Source organism: Ictidomys tridecemlineatus, chromosome 8, assembly GCF_052094955.1.
Source record: "Ictidomys tridecemlineatus isolate mIctTri1 chromosome 8, mIctTri1.hap1, whole genome shotgun sequence".
In the NCBI taxonomy this organism is placed as follows: domain Eukaryota; kingdom Metazoa; phylum Chordata; class Mammalia; order Rodentia; family Sciuridae; genus Ictidomys; species Ictidomys tridecemlineatus.
Window position 1 is genome coordinate 145,773,031 of NC_135484.1, and position 26,299 is coordinate 145,799,329.

The following is a 26,299-nucleotide window of genomic DNA, read 5'->3' on the forward strand; positions in this document are numbered from 1 at the left end:
CACATGCGAGCCTTCCCCAGCTAACACACCGCTGTACAACTCTGGGGGACACGCTGACATAACTTGGACATGAATGGTGGCCCTTTAGTGTGGGGCAGTACATAGCCTGCATGGCTGCCCGGTGGCTCTATTTGCTTCTCTAAGAGAGAAGCCAGAGACTTACTTTCTCAGTACCTTGCAGTTGGCTATGTGACCTCATCTGCTATGCCGGTACACATGGGCCCGATGAGGGCCAACACCATGTTTTTTATCTGACAATGGTACCAGAGGCATCTGCGACCTCACAGTAGCAGTGGTTTTGGCCCGTAAGGCACAGTGCCAGGTATGGTCACCAGCTTCCTGGTCTGGGCAGTACTGTCGTCTGATTTTGGATATTCCTGGTTGTGTAGGTGTCAAGCCTGACTCTGATCCCCCTGAGAATTCTCCTCCTCCTCCACTACCCCCTCCTTTTGTGGCATCCACACCACAAAAGGTGTTGATTGAACCCAGGGCCTTAATCTTGCCAAGCAAATGCTGTACCATTGAGTCACGTCCCCAGCCCTATTATTATTTTTCAAATAATCTGTTATAGTAAGAGAAGAGGCAGGCTGAACCACAACAATCTATTTAGGATTAGTATTCTGTCTGCTCTCTTCTTTACTCATCCCACATATTTCTATCTTAATGGTCTATTTGTGTTGTAACACTGTGACCTCACTGCTTTCAATGTTTCATTGGCTTTCCAAACCTTCCAGAAGCATTATGTTAATCAGTTTTCCATTACTGTAACAAATCTTTGAGATAATCCTACTTACAAAGATAAAAGGTTTATTTTGGCTCAACAGTTTGAGAGGTTTCGGTTCATGGTTGGTTAGCCCTGTTGCTTTGGGCCTGTGGTAGCATATCATGGTGGAAGCATGGGGCAGAGCAAGGTGCTCACTGCACAGTGGCCAGAAAGCAGAAGAAAAAGAGAGTAAGAGAGTCCTCGGAAGGGCTTGTCCCAGCGACCTAATGACCCACCACTTGCACCCCTTGGCATTAGTGCCAAGCTGGGGACCAAGCCTTCCACACCCAGACCTTTGGGGAACATTCCAGATTTAAAACATAGCCCATGTGCCAAGGAGGCAGGGCTAGCTAGACCCTGAAAGCCTCACAGAACAGAGCTTGCTGCGGCTGCAGAGGCTGCCTTGCTCCAAGGTGAGGCTGGTGGAGAGCAGAGCCTTGAAGCCAGGAGAAGGAGTAAGTGCTTTATCCTGGTGACAGGGGACACCCTAACACGTCTTCAGTCTGCATATTGGAAAGGTCATTGCATTTACATGTGTCTAGGTTCCTGTGAGAAACAGATGCTGACTCTGGCTGTCCAGGCAGGAAAAAGTCATTAAAACAATGTTGAATTAACAGATTATCAGGAACCTGGTTTGAGGCTCAACCTCTAGGAACAGCTTCTCCATGCTTTGGCGCCACTGGTTTGATAGGAAACCGTCCTTCGGCCGTCAGTCACTCACTGCTGAGCCCTAGCGGCTAGAGCTTGTACTGCAACCGTGTCGCCAGCCAACCCAAGGGGACTTCTACAGGCTCCAGCTGTGACGCTATTTCAGCACGTCAGGACTCTGAGCTCAGTCACTGTTGTTCCCCAAGGCTGGAGGCCAGACCGCAAGCGGACCTCAGGGAGCCAGGGTGGTCCAGCTCTCTCCTGCTGGTCCAGCTCTCACTTAGGACCTGATCCAGCTGCACCGTGCTGCAAAGAAGTCCAGGAAAGCAAGCTTCCTGAGCTGTGGAAGGGATGTCCCAAAGGTACCAGGACAGTTGTCCACATCAGTGACCTGTTCACATGGTCTGGCTCAGCCCACACTCTATCTGAATCCAGATGTTTATCTTGAACTTAGGCACGAGGGAGAAGAAGGTTGAGCTGTCTTTCCAGTTCCACATTTTAAATCACCATCATCACCATCACGTGTTTTAACTCCAATGTCATTACCGGGCGTTTAGCCAGGTGCTTTTATTACACCCACCTTAACTCCTCCTGTGTCAACTCCCCACCATTATACAGATGAGCACACTGAGTTTGCTTAACCTGAAATGACTTCAGGTCAGAGAACTTGGAAGAGATGTAACTAGGAGTCTAACCTGAGTTTCCTGATTCCAAGATTTCCCCCATTGTGCTACATATGAAACCCTGGGATTAAGGGTTTTTTTTTTTTTTTTTGTACCAGGAATTGAACCCAGTGGCTTAATCACTGAGCTACATCTCCAGCCCTTTTTAATATTTTATGTAGAGACATGATCTTGCTGAGTTGCTTAGGGCCTGGCTAAGTTGCTGAGGCTGACCTTGAACCTGCCATCCTCCTGCCTCAGCCTCCTGAGCTGCTGGGATTACAGGCGTGTGCCACAGCACCCGGCAGGAAAGGTTTTAATAAGTTGTAAGGACTAATGTATTTACTTATTGCTGGTGATTGGGAACTCGTGCATTCGGTTTATAGGGAAACAATGCTTTTGTTGTTTAGGGAGCGAGTCCTGGAGCCTCAGACTCTATCCATGAGTTTCTTTTTCTTTTTTTTTTTTTGTATCCTAGGGTTCCTAAAAATGTCTAGGTACCAACTTTCCTTAGAGCAGATGTGAATCCACACAGTTTCTCAGAACTGGCTAAGCAGTAACTATCATCACCCACACAGGGCTGCACAAGTCAGGGGCAATCGGGCCTTTGGGTGGCAAAAATCATAAAGCAACATTTGGATCCTGTGCCAAGCACTCTCCTGACTTCAAATACTTTTTTCACATTTGCTCTATGCCCTCATAATTATGAAAAATAAGCATGGTTAGTTGTTGAGAGCCACAGCCGAAGAGGCCCCAGCAAACTTCCAGCTGCCAGCAAACTTCCAGCTGCCAGATGATGATTGGCTCACAGCGGCCCCAGCAACATCTAGCTGATTGGCTCCTCTGCGGTGATGCTCATTGGGCTGTTTCCCTGCCCTTTCAGGCCACGGAGCTGCTCATTGGGGGATTTTTTGGCTCCGCCCATGCGACCCAGCCAATCGGCCTCAAGAGCAGGAGGATTGTGGGAGGTGGAGAGGCTGGTGTGGGGGTGAGAGGCTTGTGGGAAGCCGGTGGTGGCAGTTGGGCTCTGAGGGTTTTTCCCTGGAGCTGTTTTGTTTGGCCTCTGTGGTTCTAAAAATAAAGTTAGTTTCTTTTGACAAGTGGCTCCTAAATTGTGCCCAGCCAGACTGCGGCAGTTAGTACATTTTCATGATAAAATAAATGCATTCGTTATTTATTCTACTGACATTTTAGCCTTCCTGAATTTTTACTCTTAATATATTTTAAAAGGAAATCATTGCTGTGGCAAGTGGTAGATTCTTTACTCAAATATTAAGGAATACTTTGCTGCTCTGTGAAAATAGAAAGACTGTTTTACCTAAGGAAGGCCGATTCTACTTGGAAGTATTTGTGTATGTTTGCATGTATGAAGGAGATGTTTTTTTTTATTGTCAGAAAAAGAAATGTGTGTATACAAACACACTCATTTTGTGCCCCAGTGTACAATACTACAGTCTATTTTTTTGATGTGATAACTTGATTGAAGTTGCTGCCTACAACTGCCCAAATACTCCAATTCAAGGCCCCTGCCTCTCCTTCACCCCAGGCTCAGGCAGTGGTAGGTAGGAACCTACTGGATCCTGACTTCCTGCATATCATTGGTTTGGAGTTTGAGGGCTGGAGAAAATGAGCCTCCACCAGTGTACCTTATAAATGTTAATGGGAAAACTTCAAAATGCATATTTTTAGCAAAGAGCTCTGAGGAAGTTAGGTTGGGATATATTCGATTAACATGCCTTCTCTATTGTTCTCGTGGGAAATGTGTGACTGAGTCACAGAATCCTGACTACTCAGGGCCAGGTCTTTCAAGTCCTGGGAGGCTCTGGTGGGGATGTCCCATGTTCCCTGACACCTTAGCATGCCACCCTGAAACTCTGGCACAATCACCTTTTAAGATTGCATGCCGCATCATTTGGATCTATATTTAGGTTCCTGGTCCCCCTTCTTGAAATGCTATTGATGCTATTTTGCCATAGTGTTTCAAAGACCATATATTATGAAAATGACTGGTCCTTTCACGCCTGCAACTGCGTCTCACCACCAGGATGATGTGCTGGAGATATGTGCAATAAGTCATCTCCTCCATTACCAGGAAAGAGGGACCCAGATAGCTGGCTTGGCAGGGCACACCCCCACACACTGTGGCTTCCCTTCTTGCCTTGACTCACCAACTCTTCTCTCCCTGGGTTGGGCTCAGAGAAAGGAACCATTTCCTGTTTTGTGATTATTTTTACTGCTTTCTCTCCAGATACAAATAAGAGCATCTTCAGGGACAATGGTAACTACTGTGTAATGGGATAGATGTGGCTCCAGGGAAAGAACTTCTAGAAGCCCCCTGACAGCACCCTTCTGGCCTGTGGGGGAATTGGCTGAGCCTAATGCCATCTGCTGAGTTTAGGGTGTGCAGGAAAGGGTTGATGTAAGACCTACACTGCTGTCTGCAGAAAGACCTGCTTGCTAGGCTCGCCCTTGGCTGGGGTCTGAGAACTTAGATTTCAGGAAGGCTCCCACCCTTGAAATTTGTGCAAACAACCTGGTTTATGCTAAATACTAGCTTTCCTTCTGGAGTCTGGCATTTTAGTATGTGTCACGAGGAGGTTGCCTGCATGCCCAGCTCCCAGTAAAAACCCTGAGTCTCCTCCTGGGTGCACAACGTTTTGCACTGTGGTCACAGTTCATTGCTGGGGGAATTAAGAGAATTCTGTGTGATCCTACTTTTTTTCGTTTCCTTTTCCTTCAGTGCTGGAGTTGGAACCCAGGGCCTCATACATGCCAGGCAAAGGCTCTATCTAACACTGAGCTATTGCTCCAGCCCCAAATCCAGTGTGATCTTAATGGGAGAGGTCCTTGAAGCTAGCGCCTGGTTCTCCCCAGACTTTTCCCGGTGCGCCTTTTTCTTTTGCAGATTGTGTTTGGAATCCTTTGGCCCCAATAAAACTACCATGAGAATGTCTCTGTGTGGGTTCTGTGAGTCCAGCAAGTGAGGTGGTTTGGGGACTTGGCACACACAGGGTAATAGAAGCTCATCACCGATGCTGGAGCACCCACCATCTCCCCATCAATTTAGAATCCTTCTTTCCCATTGAATGTAATCTCTGTGAGGTGGGGACCAAGTCCCACTCTTCACTGTTTAGCTCCGGATAGAGCATCTCTCACGTAAATGACAGCTAACTCTATATTCTAAAAGACTCATTGCCTAGACCAGGTGGGAGGATCAGCTTAGCAGGTGAACTGTGGAACACTGGGTGCTACAGATCTGAGCCACATTTGACTTCATTTGGAATCAAGTAGAAAAGTGACCCAGATTGTAGGACAATATTTCAGGCTAAATACCACATGGTACTTGTATTGCCATCTCAGGTGACCTTGGTCATGTTCATGTGTTATGAAAAGTGATTCGTCTGTATTTCCCCCTTATTTGTTCCTATTATTCATGATCTGCTTGAACCTCAGACTGTGATCTTATTTTGAAATAAGGTCATTGCAGATATAATTAGCATGAGATCAAACGGACGCAGGTGAGTCCTAATCCAATGACTCTTTTTTTTTTTGATACCAGAGATTGAATCCAGGAATGCTTAACCACTGAGCCAAATCCCCAGCCTTTAATTTTTTTTTTTTTTATTTTGAGATGGGGGGTCTCACTAAGTTACTCAGGGCCTTGCTAAGTTGCTGAGGCTCACATTGAACTCAGAATCCTTCTGCCTCAACCTCCTGAGCTGCTGGGATTACAGGTGTGCACCACTTAACCTGGAATTTTTTATATTTTTATTTTTTAATAAGAAAAGACCAACAAGATGCAAGATGCAGGTGGATTGATAGGAGAAGATGATGCGGAGATGAGGTCAGAGATTGGAGTGATGTCTCTCTGAGCTAAGGAACACAAAGGATTGCTGGCCATACCAAAGTGACGAGACAACAGAGACAGATTCTCCCTCAGAGTTTCCAGAAAGAACCAAAACCCCTTGACACCTTGATTTCAGACTTCTAGGCTCCATCGGGTGATAGAATTAATTTCTGTGGTTTTAAGCCACAGATTATACTCTGTAAGTTCTGAGCCTTTTATTATAATGAGGCTGATATACTCAATTTCCTCCCACCTCTAGAAAGCAAGCATGTATGAATCACACTGGTGCAATTTTATGTCTTGTCTATGTAATTTCACATAATATTTACATCTCAAACACAGGCTTTTGTTCTCATTTATAAGTTTCTAGTTCTAAATGAACACATCTTGTTAATTTGCTTTGGGGTTAAAAAGAAATTCCTCAAATCAGTGATCTTGTGTGACTACTTCTGTATGGCTGTTTGCCACCTAAGTATTTCCTGTTTAAACTTCTTCTTTAGAAGAAATGGCACAACACAAATCCAGTCAGTGTATATCCACCAAAGTGCAGTAAAAACATTTTTTTTTCTTGTGAAATCAATGAAGCCATTTGTAGAAGGCGGACGAGGAATCACAGTGATAAGTGGAACAAAATAAATTCCAATCTGTTGAAAATACTCAGGAGACCTGACTGGTGGTAGGAGAGGGGAAGAGGAAATAAAAGCATGTTTACTTTTATCCATTAGTGAAGGAAAGTTCACTGAAGGTACTTGGTTAATTAATGGTACTTGTTGAGGACTTACTCTGGGCTATGACGTGATGATGATGATCATTATCATTATCACAAGATCATGCGGATATATATATTTGTTTGCTAGAAAAGAAGTATATGTACATATACAGCTTGTGAATTTTACCATAGACTTTTTCTTTTTTGAATTGACACCTAAAAATTGCTCATATTTAAGGGTTACCATGTGATGTTTCAATATGCACACACGTTATGTTATATAATACTCAAACAGGAATAAGAGACTTTGATGATATATCAGTCAAATACAATGCTTGTACCTTATTTTGCATCCTGATCTGAGCAGACTTTGAAAAACATTATGTACATATACTTCTTTTCTAGCAAACTTACTATCCCCAACTGAGGCTCGAGGACACTGAAATGCACTACCTTAGTTGAATTTCAAAACAGACTTTTGTTTTGAAATGTAGGTTTTGCTATTAGGTATGGGAGGCTAACAAACGAGGAAGTGATTGACATTGAAAAGAGAAGTCTGTTACATGCTCTCAGATGTCAAGAGGGGGAGCAGGCTATGGCACACCAGCGGACCACGTGGGCTTCAGGAGGCAGAGGGAGCAGGAGGAAGCCAACGGCAAGGCTGGGTGACCTGGTTGGCTAATTTGAATGCTGTCCTGGTCGCTGGGGCCTGATTGTCCTGGCCTGGGGTGATCCGTGCAGGGAATATTGATTCTGAATGTGCACAGAGGAAGTATTGCAACGTGTGGGCTCTGGACTGACTGGTCTGCATTTGACAGGTGGCCTCCCATTGAGTCATTTACTGTCTCCAGGAATTTACCCTCTCTAGGAGAAGCAGTTTTTCCTGGTCAGCAAGGCCTCAGATATCAAAGCACAGAATTACAGAAAATGAAAAGGCATGATGAATCTAACTTCAGATTTTCTTCCTATCTTTTTAAAAAATTTTATGGAAAGGATAAAAACAAGAGATATAAAATAGTATAAAGAACCTCCCATTTCTTCCTGGCAAAGTGGTGCATACCTGTCATCTCAGCGTCTCCGGAGGCTGAGGCAGGAGGATCACAAGTTCAAAGCCAGCCTCAGCAATTTAGTGAGGCCCTAAGCAATTTAGCGAGACATTGTTGCAAAATAAAATATGAAAAAGAGCTGGGGATGTGGCTCAGTGGTTAAGTGCCCCTGGGTTCAATCCCCAGTAGCAAACAAACAAACAAAAACCACACTGCCCCACCTTCCAGATTCAGTAATTACCAACAAACCCTGTTTCCTCTGGCCTCACCTCTTCTCCATCTTCCTCACATTGGATTATTTCAAACAAATCCCACATTCGTTGGCATTGCATTCATAGTGATGTCACTAATGTCTCAAGGAAATAGACTCTCTAAAAAAAACACAAAACATCTTTATTACACAATAACACAAACAATAATTCTCTGATACTGAACATCTACTCAGCATTTACAATTCCTCAGTTGCTACATAATATTTTTCAAAGCCTGTTCAGGTTGGATGCAAATAAGGTACATGCATTGTATTTGACTGATATATCATCAGAGTCTATTCACTCTAAATAATTCTCTCTGGGGTGTTACAATAGCAATAGAAAGACGAGGTGAGCGTCAAGTGTAGGCTTATGAATTTCACCATAGACTTTTTTTTTTTTGGAATTGACACATAAAAATTGCATTTAGTTAAGGGTTATCATGTGATGTTATGTAATGCTCAAATGGGGATAAACACACCTATTCCCCTAAACACTTATCCGTTCTTTGTGATGAAAACACTCAGAAACATTTCTTCTAACATTTTTGCCACAATAAACTTTTTTTTTTTTTTTGGTACCAGGGATTGAACCCAGGGTAAGGAACAATCTCTAAACCTGTTTGGGGATCAGAGCTGTGGACATCAATAAAGACCAACCAGATGAGAAGTAGCAGCGTCTATTCAGAGCTGGCAAGGGAGTCAGCCCTTGTCACCCAGCTGTTGACAGAAGCTCAAAGGCTGGCAGAGAAGTGGGAAGGCTTTGCAATGAAACAAAAATACGGCTGTGAGGAGGGGGGAGTGTTGGTGGGGGGGTCTCTGGAGGTGGCTGCTTAAGTGGAGGTGCTGTGACATTGGTCAGAGGGTGGATTTGGCTTTGTACTGAGTTGGAAGCAAGAAAACAGATTAGGGCGGCAAGTCCTGGTCACTGGGGCCAGTTGCTAAAGGTCACCGTTTGACTTCCTGCATTACGACGAGGCCCACTGGTCTCTTTTCTTGCAAACCGACTTCTGCAGGCTGTCTTCCTGGGCTGGTTCTTGTTCACAAGGAGCAAGTTGCTGCAGGTTATGGGCCAGAGTTCTACTTATATATATTAGATATTCTCTGTATAGTCAGGCTCTCGGAGGGCAGAAAAGATACCCGTGCTGTGCTTCCAGAGCGGGTCTCGCCCAGTTCTTCTCCACCAATCAGCTGTGAGAGGAATGAAGTGAGAGGCAAGGGAGAGTCTTCAAAGGTCCCGGGTCCCTCTCAGTGCGCAGCAAGAGCTCAGAGAGGGCCTGCTGACCCCCGGAGGCCACATCCCCAGAATAAGGAGTAACTTTGTAGTCTGATGAGCAAAGGTCAGATGGGAATATAGGAATTTTAACTTTTTTACTCAATGTTTTCCTAAATCTTTGGCCTCTAATACTCTCTAAAAAAAAATTTTTTTTTCCTCTTCCCTTTACAAACATCACAACATTCCTGTCTCACAATAAACCTGCGTTTAACTGCATTTTCTTATTTTCTGGCATTTGGGAACATGGTCCTGAAGAGACTGCCCCTCCAAAGGCTACCTAAGGACTGAAGAGCCACCTCCATCCATCTTCCTGTATTTATCTCTGGCTCACTCACCACACCTAACACCGTGTTAGAGTGACATAAACAGTTGTCATGCTGTGTTGCTTATGGAATAACAACCAGAAAAAAGTCTGGATATGTTCCGTACAGATGTGATTTGTTTTCAAATATTTTCTCTCTGGGGTTGGTGGAATCCACACATGCAGAACTCATGAATGAGGAAGACAGATTGAGGTTAAACATTCGTGTGTTAGTCAGCTTTCCAAGGAAGTGACGAAATACCTAAGGAGATCAGCCTAGGAGAGGAAGGGTTCCTCCGGGCTCAGGATTTCAGGTTTCATTCAGTCCGTGACATCTGGCTCAGATTTTTCGGGGCTTGTGCTGAATGTCTTGGCAAGGAGGGTGTAGCAGAGTAGAAGGCAGAGAGCGGGAGTGAGAAAATCATCAGGGACAAGACATAATCTTTAAGGACATCCTCCCATGACCTTCTTCCTCCAGCTAGGCTCAGACTCCTGAAGTTTCTACCTCCTCTCAATAATGTCACCTGCTAAGGACATGAGCCTCCAACACAGGACCGTGTGGGGGATGTTCCAGACCCAAACTATAACAAGTAAGGCTTTGTTTTCTACTCTTTAAGGTAAAACAAATGTCTATTCAAGTCCTAGTATTTTCTCCCAATTTTGGAGACCACTAGCTTATTGAACTTAAAAGAATAAGGATAGATTTTTAGAGACCTGGATGTTCTTGATCATTAAAAGAACTGGCCCGGACTGGGGACGGGGCTCAGTGGCAGAGCGCTTGCTTGGCATGCGTGAGGCCCAGGGTTCGAGCTCCAGTACAGAAGAAAGAAAAAAAGAGCTGTCCTAAGTAGGGATAGGAAAGCTGTCCTTCCACCAGAGGGGGCAAAGACTGAGACCACTGATCTGAAGAGGACCAGGTCAGAGAGATGCTGATGACAAGCACCAGCCAGTGTCATGACTGGCGGGAGGATCCCCAAATCAGAACCACCTCCACATTAAAAGTCCCCTTGTCCTGGGCCACCTTGCACAGCTGAGTGGCTTAGGTTGATGTATATTTGGACCTCACTTTATTGATAACCAAATAGGACCAATTACCATGTGAACAGATTTTGAAACTTCAGATCTCAAGTCTGAATCAGGCACTCATGATTTTTGATATTATTTGGCATAATCAGAGTACTAATAATTTCTTCAATTTTTATTTTTCTTGGCTGTACTATGGCTTGAGGCACTAACTGTGTTTTTGGCAGGTGTCTTAAAGGACAGATCCATCAAATCATTTTGAATTGCCTTTATTTAGCTCCGTGGTTCTCAAACTGTAGTGTGCATCAGAATTATCAGGCAGTAACTAAGAAACACAGGGTGCTGGGCCCCCACTCCTTTCTTATCCAGCAGGCAGGGGCATGGGGCGGGGTGGAACCTGTCATTTTTAGCAAGTTCCAGGTGATACTGCCACTGTGTGGGGAATACACTTTGAGAATCATTGTTCTAAAGCCCTTGTCTGTTTTATTTATTGGTGAGTCCATTTTTGATACCTGTTTGTTAGTATAAAACTGAAGCTATTAATAAAACCTAAATCATGATATTTTCTAAAATATTACTTTTGATTGACTTTGCATACAGCAGTAATTATATTGGTTAAAAACTCTGACAATTACAAAATTCTTCTGTATTGTCCTAAATTACTCAGAAGAGATTTTTTACTCATTTTTATTGGCGTAAGAAATATTTCTGTATAAGACAGCAACTCTGTCTTGTGTATGGATTATATTAAACTTAATATACATTTTTGTATTGACAGCTCATCAAAGGTAAGCTTGCAATTGTTCCCTACTGTTTTTTTTTAAAGAGAGAGAGAGAGAGAGAGAGAATTTTTTAATATTTAGTTTTTAGTTTTAGGCGGACACAACATGTTTGTTTGTATGTGGTGCTGAGGATCCAACCCGGGCCGCACACACTACTGCTTGAGCCACATCCCCAGCCCTCCCTGCTGTTTCTAAAACTGCCATTTCATGTCCCATTTCTGTGTAGTGGATGTCACTTTCTTAATGGTTATTTTAAAATTAATCTCTTATGTTAAAAAACTTGATTATATGATGTTTCTTAGTAGCATAAACTTTATTGAATGTGTGCTGTAATTTTTCTTGGTAAAATCGTTGCTGTTGTAGTAATAACACAGAATACAATTTTTCCATTAGTATTGAGAACAATAAAAAAAGAAATTTGAGTATTATTAATGTAAGCTTGGTATTATATTTTGTTAATCAAAGGGAGTTTTTTTTTCTTTCTTTCATTAGTCTGGAAAATTCAGTTTTATGCCAATTATAGATATATAAGGATCACTAATTTTTTCAGAGTTTAATTTCTTTAGTGTCTGAATTGCTCAGAATGACATTTGAGGCACATCTCAAGAATTAACACAGAAGGTAAAAAACAGAGTAACCCCCCACCCCTTATCTGTGGGTATATATTCCATGACCCCCAGCAGATGCCTGACCCTATCACAAACACAGTCTGACAACCAAAATGATTTCCAAGAGACTAACAGGTGGGCTGGCATATATGGTGGGGTTTTTAATTATAGGGTGTGGGGAGCCACCCGTGAGCTACTTGTGGGGACCTCACTCTGTACTGAGCCATGGAGACCTAGGTTTTTCCCTTGGGAACTAGCCCGGCTACCCCTGCTTATCAGACCTCCTGAGGCTTTGGGTATAACCCGTTGGGAACTGGACAGCCCACGTCCTACCTTATTTGGCAAAGAGCAGTCCATGGGGAAACCTTTGATGTTCCCCCATGTAAATAAAGCAAGCGTGGGCTCCATCGCTCTCTTTCTAGAGTGGAAGCTCGGTCCCTAGGATGGGCCAGCCGCCTAGTCCCTGCTTTTTAAAATTACTTTCCGTGTCCTGGGTTTTTTTCACCACCTTCTCTTTCTTAGCTTTATTTTACAGGCAGCCCACCCCACCAAGAGTAACCCCAATTTAGTCACCTGTGTGGGGTGCAGGTGAGACTAGGTGTTTATAATTCACATCCAAGGTCTCCTACTTGAAGCCTACCCTTTGGAAATATGCTCTTTATGCTCAGAAACTGCATATCTATAATGTATACTTATTAAAACTTTATAAAAGAATGGAATGATATAACTTTGTTACTTTGTAGTTTAATTTGTTTACTTAACATTATATCATGGACAGACTTTTTGAGTTTATATATATGTTCTAATTCATCAGAACATAGGCATTTCAGTGTGAAGTACTGCTTTTATCCCAAGTGCAGAAATGTACAACCCAAATACCACCGAGCAAATCCAATATTCAATTATATCTAGTTTTTTTTCCCTTAAAAAAAACGCCTTTCTTTCCTATTATTGTTGCTACTGCAACATTAAGAACAGTCTGGGATAGTGTGCATCTGGAATGTCCTGAGACCCGTGCGTCCACCCCAGCCTGTGGTGCTGTTGGGAAGTTTGGTCATTGGGGGTGTGTCCTCAGAGGGATACTGTGACCCTGGCCCCGGCTCTGGCTCTCTCTTTGCTTCTCGGCTGCCATGAGGTGAACAGGGCTACTCTGCCACATGTTCTGCCAGGTGCTGAGCTGGGTTTCCAGGTAGAGCCGAGTAGAAGTGGGCGAGAGCCCCCAAAACTGCTGAAGAATTGGACAGATAGGAAGAAAGAGATACTAGAAGCGTTTGATTGTTCTTGAAGATAAAAAAGTAACAGCTGGAACCATTTTCAATTCCCTTTGTTGGTTTTCTTTTCTTTTACTTTGAATTTGTAACCCTCCTAGAAATGTGAACCCTAAGATAAAATAGACTTGTCGTTATAAACCACAATGCACGACTACTTTAACTTTTATTTCTTAATTAATTGCATTATAACCAAAAGTTACCTTTTTTTTTTACATTTGTCATTCAAGGTTATCATAAACACACTTTTTAAAACACAATTTTAGTTAAAATATTTGTCAATATTTGTATTGCTTATTCAATATTTTTTTATATTATTATTGAAACAAAGTTGTTAATACTTTACTACCTTGTTGTTGTGTGAGGAGGTGAGGAATTTTACTCACCAGGAAATTCTCATTTAAAACTAAAGCGAAGCCTCATTTACTATTTTGTATCCTAAATTGCAACTGTACTTCTCAAACTGAAGAAATTTCTTTGATTAATATAGTGATTTTTTTCCTTTGTATTGAGTTGGGAAATGATCATTCATTTGGAAAAGATTCACTTTTTCTGAAACTTTTTTTTTTCCTGATTATTGTTGCCATCTTTATAATTGGAAGTCTTGTTTTCTCTTAGTGTTTCTTTTTTTTTTTTTAATCATTAAATACCAGGGATTTAATTTTATATTTTATTTTGAGACAGAGTCTCTCTAAGTTGCTCAGGGCCTTCAAAGCCGTATTAAGTTGCTGAGGCTGGCTTTGAACTTGCAATCCTTCTGCCTCAGCCTCCTGGGACACTGGGATGACAGGCATACATCACTGTGCCTCACTTTTTAGTGTTTTCTGTTTCCTTGTTTGTTTTTTAGTTTTTTAAAATGTATTTTCAGTTGTAGACAGACACAATATCTTTACTTATTTATTTCTATGTTGTGCTGAGGATTGAACCCAGTGCCTCACATATGCGAGTCAAGCGCTCTACCGCTGAGCCACAACCCCAGCCCTGTTTTTTAGTGGTTTTACTGTGGTTTAAAGGAATAATAGATTAGACTTTGCTAGTACTTTTTCCCTCTTAAGCAACATGTATTTATAATGGACTTTGGGGATATGAGCGCATTTTCTATTCCAGATGTGTAATTTAAGACTCCATGGAATCTGAAACGATTATTTTGCCTTGAGGATGTAATCCATATGGATACAAAGTAGTCCCATAACTAAAACTCTTTGATACTGCTGAACCTGGAAAGCACACTTCCTTTTGAATTTAGCATGTTTGTCTTGATAAGACAGCACTGTGCCAGTCGTTCATCAAAGGAGACCTCCCGGCCGCAGCCGCTGTCATCAAGCATTACGCAGGTCTCAGTAGGGCCCCTCTCCTCATCAACTCCAGGAATGTTTGCAGTCTGTGGAAAGAAAGAAGAAAGAGCACCAGCCCCTTTTGCCAGATGGAGGGTGCGCCTGTGGCCAGAACTGCCATCCCAGAGCGGCTGGTAAGCAGGTGCCATCTGTCATGGAAGTTCAGTTCTGGCCCTTTCCCAAAAAGCAACATCAGTGCCATAGTTCCCTGTGGAGTTGGAGAAAATGATCAGACTTCAAAACTTTCCCCTTTTCTCTCAAAGACGATGACTTTATATATGTAAAAATTTACATGCATAAAACTGACGAAGTAGGAGAGGAATGTTTACTGAACTTGGGGATCGAAACTAAGTTCTAGAGCCAGACTGGCTGAATGCCAGGCATGATTCTGTCACTCACCTGTCCCATGATGGGGCAAGGTGCCCAATCCTTCTGTGCCTAGGTTTTCCTATCTGTAAAATGGGTAGGTAGCAGCACCTTCTGCACAGCTGTGAGAACTAAATACTAACAGATGATCCTGTTAGGATGATCATAACCACCAACATCACTAGAGTCATCTAAATAAGGGGTTCCTTTATTATGTTTAAAACATCTTATTTTGTGATGTAATGGGGTCAGAATCTTTGGGTTTGGTCTCATTTTTACCATTTACCTCTGTGATACCTTGAGCACATTGCTTTACTAATACGGAGCTTCCTCACCAGTAAAATGGGACGAGAAGATGTCTATGTACACTTTAATCACAAGTATATTTCCTCTTTTTATGACTTCTGTTCCACACAGTGGCTTTAAAAAACAAAAACCTGTGCTAGTACTGAGCCTACACTACTCACTCACATACATACACACACCCCACACGCACCATACACACACCGCACACACACACCACACACCACATCAGTTCATAACATTTTTCCCTTGTGAAATAAATAAAATGTTATTTTATTTCCTTCTAGTTTTTTTAATTTTAATTTTTTATTTGTTCTTTTTAGATGTACATGACAGAAGAGGGTATTTTGACACGTTATACTTACATGGAGTATACCTTATTCTAATTAGGGTCCCATTCTTGTGGTTGTAGATGATGTGGAGTTTCCCTGGTCGTGTATTCATACATGAACACAGGAAAGTCCTGTCCGATTCATTCTACTGTCTTTCCTATTCCCACTGCCCTTCCCTTCATTCCTCTTTGTCTTATCCAATGAACTTCTGTTTTGATAGGCAATTCAGCGGACCATTTGAAGGTAGATTAATTTTGACCCAGCCTTTAAAATCATTGAGCTATCAGAAGACTAACATTAAACATGAAGGTTTTGAAAAAAAATTACTATTGTGTTTTGGTTTCTCTCAGAAGTGAAGCCTGGATCAAGGACGTGGTGGTGGTGGGGTGATCCCAGGAAAGGGGAGAGGTAGACCTGGGCCTGGGGAGGAGGGAAAACTGATGTTTGTGGGTGTTCCAGGGGCTGGACAACTCCACCTGGGTCTCTGAGTTGGGTGGATCTTGAATAGGCAGACTCCCAGGATCGTCTCTCTGCAGGATGGATCTCAGGTGTTACCCACCACCAGCTCCATCCACCCGTCTTGGTCCGGGGATCCGCTGGGCTGTCAATTGCCCTGTGTGCCCAGGCTGTGTTTTTGTAATGGCAAGTGGGCTCCTGAGAGTGCATGGAAGGTTGTGGTGTGCAGCAACATAACCGGCTGCAGCAACATAACGGGGGGGGGGGTGGTGAACAACTTGTGTAGATTGATACAGCTGGAGTGGGAGCCGTTTATTGTAGGACAGGAGGGGTATTTATACATTCCACACAGCTTATCTTAATTAGCATAAACTAGATACATCAGTCAACCAATAAGGAATCTCCACACTTAATGGCTCCCTGGCCTTACTTCACAAACCACTCCCTCTGGCATTTTGCCAGGCGCCATCCTGACTTGTTTACAGACTCTAACAGTGGTGCAGGATGTGTGGACAGAGGTGGGGTCTGAGGGTGGACCCTGTGGGTGTGAGCCTGAATTAGTAGAAACTGACTCTTGCACTGGTGGCCAAAATCAGAGGTGTGTCCAGGGGGCATAGGGGCAGTAAGCGAGACTGCTGCAATTCCTCACTAATGTGGCCACCATTGTGGTGGGAGCTAAGGTGAGGAATGGGATGGGTGGGTTTGGAGTGGAGGTCAGTGTGACTGCAGTGAAAGCTGATAATGAAAAGGAAAAGGTTTTTTTTTTTTTTTTACATTTTGGACATCATTACTTTGGTGCAGGGGTGAGGGAATGGAAACAGCTGAGACAGAGTAAGGTTCAGGTGGAGGTGACTGTCAGGGGCATGAGCGGGACTCTTATTGTGCAATAGGAGTGATGTTCAGTGGATTAGCAAAGGTCGATGAAGGGAAGGGAGGAGGATGAGAATAGACAAGACAGTAGAATGAATGGGACATAACATTCCTTTGCTCATATAAGAATGAACAATGTTCATTTGGATGCAGTGTGTTCACACAATTGGCAGAGGACTGGTCAAAATGTCATCTCTCTTGTGGAATAGGGTGGCACACGCGCCTGTAATCCCAGTGGCTTGGGAGGTTGAGGCAGGAGGATCCTGAATTCAAAACCAGCCTCAGCAAAAGCGAGGTGCTAAGCAACTCAGTGAGATCCTGTCTCTAGGTAAAATACAAAAAGGGCTGGGGATGTGGCTCAGTGGTTGAGTGTTCCTGAGTTCAATCCCTGGTCCTTACCCCGGCAAATGTCATCTCTTCCCCCTCCCCATCCAAATGGCCCAGGTACTATATTGTTTTAAAACTTGCATTATTTTTTTTTAAATTTTAAAAACTATCTTCAATCTATGGCTGGTTGAATCTGCAGATGAGGAACCCACAGATATGGAGGATAGATTTTCCCTACAGTCAGGCAAATTAATATTCTTTATCATTTCAGATAGCTATGGGAGAGAGAGTGGGGGTGGAGGGAGGAGAGTAGCTGAGTCCACTGTCTTAGCAATTTATAGGCACATGCTTTTTAGCTGTTTGTCCTTAGAGGGACACTTGGAGTGCTTCGATGTTTTAGCTATTATGAATAAAGCTGTCAGGAACATGGGTACACAGATGCCTGCTTTTAATTCTTCCAATGTATACCCTGAAGTGGAATGGCTAGGGCATATGATAATTCTGTTTTTAAAATAATTCTATTTTTAACGTTTTCAGCAACTGCCGTACTGGTTTCCATTGTGGCTACTCCATTTTATGTTCCCATTCATAGTGCCCGAGGGTCCCAGTGCCTCCCTATTTTCTCATACTTATTACTTCTTGTTTTTTTTTTTCTTTTTGACAGTAGCCAGTCTGATGGGTTTAGAGCACTCCTCTTTTAACTGGTACAAGGACATTGGGATTCCAATTACTTGGGATCAGTCACCTGGGAGAGAGCCTTTGGATAAAGGAAGCCAGTAGCTCTTGGCAGTGACCGGGGAAACAGACACAAGATATATGGAGCTAGAAACGGCATCGCCATGCAGAAGTCAATTGGGATCACAGGAAATGGCTCATGGCAGCCATTGCTTGTGCTTTAATAGACCCGGTCAGCATAATGAGAAACAAAACCTCTTCCACTATGGTGCTTGGCAGTATGAAGAGAAACTGCACACCAGGCACTCGGGAGGGGAGACGGGAGGGTGTGTGTTGGGGGGCAGTTAAAGCAGCTTTGAGGTGCTTTTTGGATGAGCTTCCTTGGATCAAACCCATCGATAATTCCTGCTACTGCTTTCCAGGGAGGCTTAAGGTAGTGAAGAAAAAGCGTCCAGGCTGGTGACATGAGGTCTTGGGGCTCAGCCAGGTCCAGCCCTGGTTCCAGTCTTTATTGTTCCCTTTGTGAGGGTGATCTTAGGGACTTTTTCACTTGGTGACTCACTCTCTTTCACAAGAAGTTCTTTCTACCCTAAGGGAAAGGAACTTCCCCACCTCTCCTTTGGGTTGACCAGTACCCAACCCCCCATGGGAGCAGGTTTACTGGCACCCAGCTGGGGCAGCTGAGCTGCAAGGTCACAGCAGCCTTAGCCAAGGGGAGAGTGTAAATGCGGGCATGAGACGGCTGAGCCGTCTTTGCTTGGCCATAGCCTAAGACATTGAACTTCTCTCCTCTGGATCACCATCACCTCTCCTTCCGCATCACCAATGGTCCTGGGGCCTCTGTTACGGACTGACTTGTCCCCATGTCCTTAATTCTCGAAGTCCCAACATCAGTACTTCAGAATGTCACCCTATATGGAGATAGGGTCCTTAAAGAGGTGACTGAGGTAAACAGAGACCTTTTATGGACGGTTCTAATACACTGTAACCGGGCCTTTCTGTGTGTGTTGGGGGTGGTGGTGGTGGGGGGGGGTTGAATAGCAGGGACAAAATATAATCCCCAAAGGCACCCCCCCACCTGCTTTCAGCCATGCCTTACCCCCCAGTAGTCCCTTCAAATGATTAATCCAGCAAAAGGATTAATCCACTGATTAGGTCACAGCTCCCATATTTAATCTTTCCACCTCTAGATCAGAACCATAACAGAGGCCATCTACAAGCCAAGAAGAAAGGTTTGAGAAGCAGCAGGGGTTTTAGAAGAAGCCAACCCTCCCCACACTTTGATCTCAGACCGGTGATATCCAGAACAGTGACAAAATAAACCCTGCGGTTTAAGCCCCACCGCCGTGGTCTTTAGTTAGGCAGCTCTAGGGGACCAAAGCCCTGAACAAGGACACCTGGTTTGCTCTCTTTTTCCAGGGCTGTGTGTAGGGGGTGGAGGACTGAGCAGGCAGCAGGCGGGTTTGCGCTCTGAGAGCAGAGTTAATGAGCTTGTAGCTGTGTCCCTCTCATCTCACGCAAGGGTTTAAGATGGTCCGCTCGCACCAAGACGTGGGCCTGCAAAATGACCCCCAAGCGAGCTGGCCTGACGGTGGCTGACGGTTCTGGCAGCAGCTCGGGTCACCACGCCCGGTGATGGAGAGGGACGGGAGGGTCTTGGGGAGAGGCCAAAGGACAGGAGGGCAGGGAGGGGGCGAGAATTGGTCCCTTTTGGTTTTCGGGGAGATTCGCTGGAGTCAGGATCTCCGCCCGAGGCTTGGACACCAGCTCTGCCAAACGAGGAAGGAGAGGGCCCTGATGGCGGGAGCCAGGACGCAGAGGCCACCGCTCCCGCGTTGGGGCCCCGCCCCGCTGCAGGTCGTGGGGCCCGGAAGCCCACCCGCAGGTCACCGGACCAAGCTGGCGGCGGCCGCTAGAGGTCACCAGCGGGGAAGAGTCCTGAGGCCAGGCGAGGCCAGGCGCAGGGAGGCCAAGAGCGAGCCCAGGGGCGGGCGCTCCAGGGGAGGGGTTTCCACCTGCGCGGGGACCCGAGCCAGTGAGACCAACAGGACGCATTTCCACGGCTGCACGAAACTACCCCGTACCTGTCGGGTTGGAATTACCTGAAGGGATTGCAACACTTAATTACTAGCCTTCAATTTTCTTCCACTCCCAGCCTCCAGAGCCCCAGGGGGAGCGAGGGCGGAGTCCCCCCAAACCGTCGCCATCCGTCAGTTAGGGAGAAGGGGAACTCGCCCCACACTCCTGATGGAGGATCCTAGGTCCTAAGAATACTGGAAGACCCGGGTCAGGGACCCAGACGCCATCAGACACCACCGTGGTGTAATCCTGTCACTCAAACAGTAAACGGGTCATTTTTTTTTTTTTTAAACTAAGGATTGAATTTAGGGGTGATTAACCACTGAGCACATCCCCAGCCCATTTTATATTTTTTTTAGAGACAGAGTCTCTCTGAGTTGCTTAGGGCCTTGCAAAGTTCCTGAGAATTTGAATTCGCGATCCTCCTGCCTCAGCCTCCCAAGAGGCTGGGTTTACAGGTGTGCGCTACCGCTTCCAGCTCAAACAGGTCATTCTGCGGGCCTGCGCATCAGTATCCAAGGCTGGATTTCAGGACTGACAGGAGGACAACTGAAGGGGAGCTGAAGGTATTAACACCAGAAAACATGAAACCGCAGAACAGAAAACATCACTAGACATAAAGAGGGTTGCTCTATCGTGATAAACATTGCCATTACCAGGAAGAAATAATGGGTATGTACACTTTTTAACAGAGTGACGGAACCATCAAAAGACAATTACACCACATAGTGAGATATTTTAAACACACTTCTCAATTACTGAAGATCAAAAGATAGTTTATTAATAAGAACATGAAAGACTTCAGCGATGCTTCCGATACTAACAATGCAGTAGTGACTTAACCCTTGCATCCCAGAAGTGGAGAATATGTATTTCTTATCAGTACACATGGAACATGTACAAAAGTTGACTATAAGCCGTAAATCCATCTCAACAAATTTCAAAGACCATATATTCTGACCATAGAGCAATTAAGGTAGATGTTTGTGAGAAAAAGCAAAAAACTCATATGTTTGGAAATTTAAAAGCATATTACTCAGTGGATTTAAAGGAGGAAGTCTAATGTAAGCTAAAAAATATTACAATTGAAATGATAATAATACTACACACCCAAGCTTAAAGGACACAGCCAGAGAAGTATTTGTGAGAAATGTTTAGTCTTAAAAGGAAAAGCCAAAAAATTCAGGAAGAAATTAATAAAGAGCAGAAAAGTAATGAAACACCAGCAAAAATAAAACAAGAGAGTAGTAACAAAGTTAAAATCTGGTTCATTGGAAAGATAATTTCTGGCAGTGTTAAATAAAAAGAAATCTGCAATTAGACATATGGCAATAAAAATTGCAAAGCATCAAAGACAAGAATACTTAACAGCATATTTCCCAGTGAAGAACAGAATGATACTGTCAGGGAAGTAGCAAGAATAAAAATAGAAGCCAGGAGAGAAGAAAACAATACATTGAAAGTGAGGAAGGATAGCCACTGTCAATCGACCGTTGTAAACCCACCAAAAACCCAGACAATTTTAATAAAAGTTGAGATTCATCAATTCAATCAATAGTGGTAAATAAAAAGCCTTGTACAGTAGTCCCCTGGTCCGCAGGTGTGCATTCCAAGGCTCCCAGCAGATGCCTGATACGGGGAACCGTACCACACCTTATATACACTACGTTTTTTCCCCCTGCGCACATATACTGATGATAAATTTAATTTACAAAGTAGGTACAGCAAGAGATTAACAACAATAACTTACTACATAAACAACCTCAGCTTACAGTTTTTCTTATTGAGTCTAGAACTTTCCATGTAAAAGAAACACTTCATAGCTTTTCTTTGGCATATCTGAGTTGCCAGCATCACTACTCTTTTGGGGTAATAATTAGGTAAAATGTGATAAAAGAAACGGCTTTCTAACTCTCCCTGTTCTCCAGTGTCTTCCAGGATGTGGGCTGCCTCCCTGGGCACCTCCAGCCCTGCCATCTTTTCCTCCCATCACAGACTGCCTTTTCTCTCCACTAGGCAGTGGTGGGGAGACTTGGTTAAGGGCAAGGTTCCCAGGACCTTGCCAGTTGCAGATCCATTAAAACTGAGGTGGTGCATTTCTGACTGGCTGCTTATTTTCTTCCCCTCACAGTGTAGCCTGGGGGCTGGGTATGCAGCTGGCTGGTGGAGAGCTAACCGAGCCCCCCCTTCCATGCCTCCTACAACAACAGAGAAACAGGAAATGATGAAAACAAAGAGAACCCCAAACAGAAACCGTAACAAGCACTTCCTTGGCCTCTGGCTTGAAAATTCATAGTCGTTACAGAGAACAGCAACAGACCCCAGCCAGTGGGTCTCCAGCTCCTTAAGGTTCCTCCTTGTGGCTGAGTGTGTGGTGTGTGTGCCTGTGCGCATGTGCATGCCTGTGAGTGTGTGTGCCTGGGGGTCCGAGTGTATGACAAGCATGTGCTTGTGTGTCCACATATGTGCAGTGGTGCAGGTGAAGGTGGGGAGCATGCACGTGAGTGTGGGGGGCATGCATGTGTGTGGGCGTCTTTGGGACGCCCCATGACAGCCTCTCTTTCCTGAGCCTCTGGCTCTCTACCTCAGGTCCCTGTGGAGATGCCCTCCCCGCCCTCTGGTGCCTCTGCAGGCCCTGGTGCTCAGGGCCACATGCCCCCGGATGCCTCCTCTCTCAGTTCCTCCGGGGGCTCGGCACCTGCGCCTGGGCTGCATCCTGAATCTTTGCTGCTCTTGCTGTTGCCATGAGCTTCAGATGGCAGGTGACCCCCTGGTCCAGTCGAGCTGCCAGGCTCTGACTCCAGGAAGGCTGCACTGCAGTCCCTAACCCAGGGCCACCCCTCCTGTCCTAGCCCTTCTACTTCGGCTTCTTTAGGAAGATGCCCCAAGTCTCACCTTTGATCTGTCCTCTGTCTTTTTTTTAATGTTTATTTTTTGTTATAGGTGGACCCAATGTCTTTATTATGTTTTATGTGGTGCTGAGGATCGAACCCAGTGCCTCATGCATGCCAGGCGAGCGCTCTACCTCTGAGCCCCAGCCCCAGCCCCTCTCCTCTGTTTTGAATGTATAACATATGTTTGCTAGAGTCATACCTTTTCAAAACCACTGTTCTATGTGATAAGGTATGATTAAGGAGACTTAATGCAACAATTGTGCTTCTATTTTTATTCTATTCTATTATAATGGCATATATATACACACATATATGTGTATATGTATGTGTGTATAGATATATATATATACAATATCCTGTATTGTAACTTCACATTTTAGCTAGTCAAGCCAAGAGGCTTATACTATATAAATGAAGACACTTTTCTTCTCTAGAATTTTCCTTTTGGCATTTATAAACACCTCTTTGGACCCTTCATTTTTCTCCTCGTCCTTATGGAGCCGAGTGTGTTCAGCTTTTGGAAACAATACTTACTAGTTTTATAATCTCACCACTTCTTTTCTCCTCATAATTGCTCTTTGGATTTTCTCCAACATGTTAGCATTTATCTCCAATTAAAAGGTGCCAAAAACATGGCCACATTTCTTCCCGTAGCTTGGAGCTGAGCTAATTTACTTCATAATTGAGCCAGTCCTCATCTAACTCCGAATACAGCCAATGGAGCTGTGAAGGAGACAAAATATCAAACTCCAAACTCCAGAAAAGCCATTTTATAAGGAAAACAGTGCATTTCAAAACTGAGTGGGGCCTGCAGTTCTACCCAGAACACGGTGGTTCTCAAACTTTAGGATCAGCTGGAGATCTTACTAAAAGTGTATAAGTCTATGCCTACTTCATGCTAAATTAAAATCTTCAGGGAATGGGGCAAGTCTGAAACCCTGGTGGCAAAATGTAAATATCTGAAGACAAAGTACCTATTGCTATAGCACAGTAAACTTGATGCTGAACTTGTAACAATTTGGATTATTTTTATGCATTTCAATAAAGAAAAGAAAGTAAGAAAGGGACACTGGGCACTAGTGAGTGCAAACCTCAGGGGCTTTGTACCTGCTCGTCCCTCTACTAGGAAGGCTTTTGCTCTAAAAGCCATTTTCCCTTCCTCTTGCTTCCCATTCAGTGCCCTGGCCTGTTAGAGACTGTAAACAAGTCAGGATGGCGCCTGGCATTTTGCCAGGGGGAGTGGTTTGTGAAGTAAGGCCATGGAGCCATTAAGTGTGGAGATTCCTTATTGGTTGACTGCTGTATCGAGTTTATGTAAATTAAGATAAGCTGTGTGGAATGTATATATACCCCTCCTGTCCTACAATAAACGGCTCCCACTCCTGCTGTATCAATGTACACAAGTTGTTCGTCACCTCCCGGTTATTTTGCTGCAGCCAGACTGCGGCACTGGCCAGGGTAGCTTCCTGTGGTGATCTAATGTAAAAGAGCATCACCTCTTTCCACCCTTCCTTTCTATCTCACTGTTTTATTGTCTTCATAGTACTCATCACTGTCTAAATTTATTTGGTTGTAGATTTATTATTCTTTGTCTCTCTCCCCTTTTAGAATGTGCTTTCCCAATCCTCAAACCCAGGATAGTACCTGACACAGACAGGGTGACTCAGTGAGCCGGGGTCATCTCACACTTGGTGTCACCCGATCTCCATAGCAACCTCGTAAGGTGATTCTGTTCTGTCTGCTCTACAGATGAGCAGCTGAGGCTCAGAGCGATGCCGTCACTGTGCCGACGTCACTGGTTTAGTGGGTTGTGGTGCTGGGGTGTGAAGGCAGGTCTGCTTGATCCCAGCGTCTGTGTTTCTTCTGGTCGAATCTATCAAGTGACAGGAGGCACTGTGCCCAGAGAGCAGAGGTGCAGGGCATCCTGCCATCCCCAAGGTGCCCGTGTCTCAGCGGGGTGACAGATTGACAAACACGGTGACAGGTGAGGTGGTGGTGATGTCAGCTCGAGGGCCCACGGCGTTGGGTGAGCTGCCCCTTTTCTGGGAATGGCCGCCGTGCACCCAGGTGAGCTTCCCTTGGCCGCCCTGGAGGGCCTGCCACTCACAAGGCCCGGTGCTGCCACCCGTCTGCTGTGGCTGTGGGGACATGGTCACAGCCGTTGCCTCCCAGGGCTCGTCCTCCCTCAGCAGACCTGCAGCAGGGCCAGTCTACCCTCCATCTGACCCGCTGTGCAGCCGGCTCCACAAGACCGGTAGCTTCACCCCCTTGCTGCGGGCCCCTCAAGGGGTCCCTGTGGCTCCGCCAGGCCCAGAGTCCTCTCTTCTCCTTGTGTCTCCCCTGACTGTCTTCCCCGGCTCGCTCTGTTTCCCGGGCTTCTGCTGTGGATTCCCACTTCCCCACGTTGGTACAAACCCTCGTTTCCTCCTGGATCGGTCCTTCCCTCGCGTGGGGGAGCCGAGAGCATCTGTTCTGCCGGGAAGCCCTCTCTGAGCCCCCAGGGCCCCGTCAGCACCTCCACAGGACAGTCACCCCCCCCACCCCCCCACTGTCACCTGTCTCCGGCCACCGTGATGGCTTGCTGGTCTGAATCCTCCAAGTCCTCTCTGTGCTGGAGCACCAGCCTTGGGCCTGATGTGCAGAAGGTAGTAGTACATGTTGGTTTCGGTGGATGCAGATTTTGGTGTCCCTGGGGGTCCTGGAACCAATCCCTCATGGTGCGAGGGAGGATTGTACATAAATGAGAAACACAGCTGCGCTCCCATGAAACGTGATTCTTAAGGATGGTGACGTTTGGATTTCGTATAATTTTCATGTGTCATGTAATGCTATTTATTTATTGATTTCTGGTTACTGGGGGATTGAACTCAGGGGCACTTGACCACTGAGCCACATCCCCAGCCCTGTTTTGTATTTTATTTAGAGACAGGGTCTCGCTGAGTTGCTTAGCTCCTCGCCCTTGCTGAGGCTGGCTTTGAACTTGAGATCCTCCTGTCTCAGCCTCCTGAGTTGCTGGGATTAAAAGTGTGTACCACCACACCCAGCAATACCATTTGTTTTTATTTCAAAATAACTATTTGAAAATGTACAGATCATTTTTAGCTCATGGACTGTACGAAACCAGGTGGTAGGACTGGATCTGGGTCTCAGGCCATAGTGTAGAGTTGCCTGGTTTTAGAATTAGTTGCTGATCTTTATGGAGATGGATGTGCAGTTGGATAAATGCTATGACTTGTCAGTGAGCCAATAAAGTCCATGATGGAATGCAGAGGCAGGGTCCAGGAATCCCACCCAAGGTCTCAGAGGAGCAGCATGAAGAGCGATATTAGGTCTGAGCTTGGAGGAGAGAAGGTTTTCCAACAGAGGCAGTAGGAGGACCTCAGATCATCAAGAGAAGGTCCGGGACAAAGGACACGATCATGCAACGCACTGAGCAGCATAGACTAGCTGGCACACAGATGCAGTGTGGTGGTGCTGCCA

General features: G+C 45.0%; 1 protein-coding gene across 1 annotated transcript in view; it reads left to right on the top strand.

The window, feature by feature from the left end:
- Positions 1-9,833: 9,833 nt before the first annotated feature.
- The window catches only part of Rnf182 (ring finger protein 182), a 98,600-nt gene continuing 82,134 nt past the window's right edge, over positions 9,834-26,299 (top strand). The window contains exon 1 of the mRNA XM_078020558.1: positions 9,834-10,092. The gene's annotated coding sequence lies outside the window, so the exon portion shown is untranslated. The remainder of the gene's footprint in view (positions 10,093-26,299) is intronic.